Raw genomic sequence first — 5,263 nt, 5'->3', positions numbered from 1 at the left:
AATCCCTCGCATGCCTTTGGTTTCTACCTTGAATGTGCAGGGGGTGGAATGCTCTGACTAACAACCTGAGCTGCATTAAAAGTGGAAGCTTGTCTAATCAAAATAATAATTACTTGGTGTTAAGTAGAAATTCAAGCTAGGCAAGAGATAGAGTTAAATGCTTGCAGAAGTGGAGGGGAAGAAACAATCTCCTTCCTTCCTTCACATGTGAGTCAGGAAGGCAACATTTATTTCACTGATTCAGAGACCAGAGACTCACATTTTTTACTTGTCATATCAGCAAGGGATACTTTTTTTCTTTCAGTGTCCAGGAGCAGATGCAAGAAATATTGAAATAACTGTGAGCAGCTAATTCAAAATTATGAGTAGGATGTACAGGTTCCCATGGGCTGAGCTGCTTGACATGAACGGTTTGGCCAGGGTTTGTTCACTAGCTCTCTCCGTACGCTTTAGCAATAGTCTGGCATGCAGGAATGTAACAGGTGAAGTTTTACTTGTCCTTTTATCTTTATGCTAGGAAAAGCTTCACCTGTTGAATTTTTGCATGCCAGGCAGCTTCTAAAGGCACAGGAGCACAGACAGAAAAAAAAGGAAACTCTAATGGTCCCAAACAGAGAATCTGCCTGTGTCCCACCAAGTTCCTGACTGAGATCAGTGTCCAAAGATTATCTGCCCTGTATATAAAAATGCCCTTTTCTGAATCAAAATTTATCTCAAAATGTATTGTCATGAGTTGAGTATTCTTGATTACTCCCAGACAGGGCCGGCTCCAAAGGGTGGCCTGGTGGGGCCCCAGCTGAGGGCCCCACAGCCCACAAGGGCCCTCATTATGGTGGGGGAGTAGCGCTCCCCTTCCGTGGCAGACCCTGTTGCAGATTGCAGGGAGGGAGCTGCCCACCCACTCGCCAGCCCACCTGCACGTGCCCGCGCCCGCTCACTCACTCTCCTCCTCCCTGCCCGCTCGCTCCCTTGCTCGCCCTTTGCCCCCACCAGTTCCCTTGCTCGCCCTCCCCCTGCCTGCTCACTTGCCCTCCCCCCTGCCCAGACTGCCCGCCCACTCGCTCGCCCGTCTGCCAGCCTGTCCCTCCACTTGCCCACCAGCCTGTCCCCCCACCCGCTCACCCACTCACTCGCTTGCCTGCCCGCTGGCCTGTCCCCTCACCCGCCCGCCCGCTTGCCTGCCCGCCCGCTTGCCTGCCCGCCTAACCTCCCACTCCTCTGCCTGCCTGGTAGGTAGGTAGGTGGGGCGTGCGTGCAGGTGCTGGGGCCCAGGGCAGGCTGGTGCCCAAGGGCATGCCTGGGGCCAGCCCTGCTCCCAGACAACCTGTTTATTGAGCATTCCTTCCTATTTGTTTGCACGAAGTCTGAGGGGATGTTATACAATGTCGATTGCTTACTGAGTATTCATTCTGATTTGTTTGCAGGGACATTATACTATGTCGAATTGAGCAATTGTTATCCCGCACTTTCCAGTGCATTTTCTCATCACTTTCCTTACCACAAAAAGTTCAGACTCTTTTGAAGCAAGTTTGTTGAGCAAGAGCCCAAATCCACTTTAATTGCACCACCTGAATTTGCCAGGTGGGTCCCTCCCTCAAATAGGGACACTCTGAAGGCACCCTTGCACTACTCTGATTTTGTCCAATGGGAGTCAGGGGTTTGATAAACCAACCTTAATGTTCATTTACGGGCTGTGGACTTCTCACTACTTGGGGAATTGGGAAGCAAGAAGCATTATGCTAATGCTACTGGGAAAACTTTTAAGTACTAAAAACATAGCATTGTCACCCAAAAATGATCAGTGTGCAAGCCTTTGCTGCAGCTCAGCAACTAAGCATATGGGCAAATGTTTCTATTAGAAATGCCTTAGATTGTGTGCCAAGGGAAATTTATTTCAGCCTAAGAACAAATCCCAAGGCTTTTCCAGAACCACCTTGGTCTTACCTCCCTTACTTTTCCCACTGCCTTCTGACCCTCTCTCTATGTCTCTCTTACATACCATCGACAATATCCCTGCTATGTGTCAGTCTTCTTTTGCCTGTTAGGGAGACTGTAAACTGCCTTATGCCCATGCCCAGATTAGTATGTAGCGGGCCATAAGTAGGGCAATTAAATGGAATAAATTAAAAAAAAATAGAACATGAGGGGTTCCTGTACCTTTATAATAACTGTCTGGGAAAAGGAATTTCAACAGGCAAAGCTTGTCCTGCAGGACTAAGGGTCAAATTCAGTTACTTTGTCTTTCTTTCTCTCTTTTTTCATTTAACACGACTAATTTTATATAACCAAAATAGTGGGCCTAGGGGTTGGGGGGGTGTAGACTGAGATTAGGACTATGATGAGTGAGAGTTTCACTAGTGGGAACTTTCCTCCCAATACAAATAGCAGCTGCAGAAGGCAAGCAAGTGGTTTTTGAAAGGGGCTGCGGTGGGAAGAAAAGTGTTACCACCACCACTCCCAGCGGTCCCAATCCTGATTATCTCCTCCCCACTGCCCCCACACCTGCTATTTTTTTAAAGTCACGGTAAATACAAAAAGCATTTGATGTAACATTCAAGTTTTCTTAGTGCCAAATTACATGTGCTGAAATTCCCCCTTGTCCCTTTTTGCCTAGGGTCATTGAAGTAAAAAAAAGCAGAGCTTGGAAAAGTTACTTTTTTGAACTACAACTCCCATCAGCCCAACCCAGTGGCCATGCTGGCTGGGGCTGATGGGAGTTGTAGTTCAAAAAAGTAACTTTTCCAAGCTCTGAAAGTGTTTTACTTCTTTACATCAGAGGTGGAAGGTACATCGGGCTTCACTTGTGGACCTGTGGGCAGTTTCTAGCACCTGCTGGTTGCTGAGGTTCTTCCAAATAATCCTTGGAAGGTTTGATTGAGAGCAATAATAATTGTGTCCTTAAGCAATAATAGAATGCTTAGAATCATTTAACACAGGTTGGTTAGTTATGCCATCAGTGGGGTTTTTTAATATATGTTTTTATTTTGAGGGGAAAAAATGCACAGGACATCAGACAAAATTCAACAAAAGAATGCCATAGATTCCATTAAAGGGAAGTCTAACTGAGGTAAGTAAGGTCGTAACACCCCTCCATCCCAGTCCCCAAAGGTTCACTGAATGTACCCAAATACAGTAACGATTGAGCTTCATACATTCAAACTTAAAAGCATTAAATCCTTTGTATCCTGTTTCAGGAAAGTATCAGGCTGTGTCCCAAAGTTGAAGAAAAGCCTGTGACACATATCCAGTGTGTTTTCGTGAGTCTTGATGTAGTCTGTAAAAGAGTGCAAAACCATGAAAAAGTTTATAGGTTTAGCTTTCCCTTGGCTAACATCAGTGTAAAAGTCAACTTTTCTGCCATGACAATATTCCAGTCGTATTATGCTTTCACTGTTAAGAGAGCCTGAGTACTTACTCTTGTAAGTGTAAAACATATTGGTGGACCACAGAGATTGTATTAAAAAAAAAAAAGTACCTTACACAACACTCCAGCCAGAGCGCTCCATCCTTCATTTTCCAAAAGCACCACTTTATGGCTGATCTCTCCCAAATGCCCTGTTTTGCTGGCTTATAGGAGTTGTCAAAGGAAGGGGAAGTTGCAGATTTGACTCATGGAATCAACAGGAACATGCCCATATGTAGGAGGAGGATGTGGTAGAAGCAGGTGGTGAACTTACCTGGTACTAACATAAAGCCTTGTTCTTCATCTGGCTGGTACATATAGGGAATCACCTCCAGGGACATTATGATTAGCAGGCTAATGCTGCAATCCAAACCCCACTTACCTGGGAGTAAGCTCAAATTAATTAATCGGTACTTACTTCTTCTGAGGAGATGTGGGTAGGATTGCAGAATGAAATTTCACAGGGATAAGTGCAAAGTTCTACACTTAGGAAAAAGAAATTAAATGCACAGTTATAAGATGGGAGATACTTGGTTCAGTAATACTACATGCGAAAAAGATATTGGAATTGTTGTTGATCACAAGCTGTAGATAAGCCAGTCATGTGATGTGGCTGCAAAAAAGGCAAATGTAAATCCTATTGGTTTCAGTGGAACTTGACTGAAAATTGCCCCCTTAGATTAGGATCTCCCTGGGAAGGAGAAAAGCAGCTGAAGGGCTATGATTTTCAGAAGAAACAACCCACTTATTGAGCATTTGTCCTGATTTGCTTGCATAAAGTTTACCTGGAGGTTGGACAATGTCTGGTCTTTATGGAGCATTAATCCTGATTTATTTGTGGAGAGGTTTTACGACAATGAGCATTCATCCTGGTTTGCTTGTGTTTATATGTGTTCCCGTCAATCATTTGTTAATGCCACACTCTTCAGTGCATTTCCCTGTCACTTTCCTCATTGCAAGAAATCTTTTTTTTAAGTGGATTTGTTGTGCTAGGGTGACAGACCACTGTAATTGCCCAAACCTAAATTTTTGGTGTGCGATTGAATTCCTCCCACAAAATACTGACCAATTGGAGGCACTGAAGAATGGATGGCTGGGAAAACGGAAAGGACTCCCTCTCCGCCTGCCTCTCCTCAACTCCTGATTGGAATCTCCCCTAGTTGCTTTTTATAATGTTTCTTTTTTTAAGTTGGAGAAAAGATATATGGAACTCTTTGTAATGTGGGTTTTGGCCCTTAAAATGAATCACACCACGGGTCCATTTTACTACTCGGTCTGGCAGCAGCTCTACAAAGTGTCAGGCTGAGGTCTTCCCTAGTCCTGCCGCATATGATGTTGGGGGACTCAATCTGGGAGATTCTGCATGAGAAATATGTGATGTCCCAGTGCTGGCCCTGTCATTAGACAGAGTGAGGCAGTTGTCTCAGGTGGCAAATACTGGGGGTGGGCAACAGCACTCTTGGCCATTACCATCTGTTGCAGAGTAGAGCTGTGTGTGCTACAAGCCTCTTGTGCATCCCCAAATTAGCCTGCTGCTCTCGGGTGCAGTGGAAGATGCAATCCCATAGCCAAGTAAGATCAGTCAGGGCACCATCTTGTCTTTTGCCTCAGGCAGCAAAATGACATGGGCTGGCCCTGTGGTCTGCCAATGAAATACGTTCCCTCTCCAAGTTGTCACTTCCTGACTGGGAATCAACTCTGGTCTGCCATGATGAGAGCACCGAATCTTAACCAGGAAGCCACCAGCTCTTAAAGATCACTTTCACACGGAGACCTGTGAGTTCCTGAAATGGTGCTGAGTAATGTTTATCTGTGTGGGTTGATCTATGAGGTACACGTGATGTGTGTGAGAAGGAAAAA

The 5,263-nt window shown here is 45.2% G+C and overlaps 1 protein-coding gene across 2 annotated transcripts in view; it reads left to right on the top strand.

The window, feature by feature from the left end:
• LOC133370523 (galectin-4-like) overlaps positions 1–5,263 on the top strand; it is a 59,156-nt gene that overhangs the window by 13,727 nt on the left and 40,166 nt on the right. For both annotated transcript variants that reach the window (XM_061596966.1, XM_061596963.1), the window contains exon 2: positions 2,990–3,067. The gene's annotated coding sequence lies outside the window, so the exon portion shown is untranslated. The remainder of the gene's footprint in view (positions 1–2,989; positions 3,068–5,263) is intronic.

This window comes from Rhineura floridana, chromosome 15 (genome assembly GCF_030035675.1).
Source record: "Rhineura floridana isolate rRhiFlo1 chromosome 15, rRhiFlo1.hap2, whole genome shotgun sequence".
NCBI classification, from domain to species: Eukaryota; Metazoa; Chordata; class Lepidosauria; order Squamata; family Rhineuridae; genus Rhineura; species Rhineura floridana.
The sequence above is the reverse complement of the archived record's forward strand: the minus strand, read 5'-3'. Positions and strand labels throughout refer to the sequence as shown.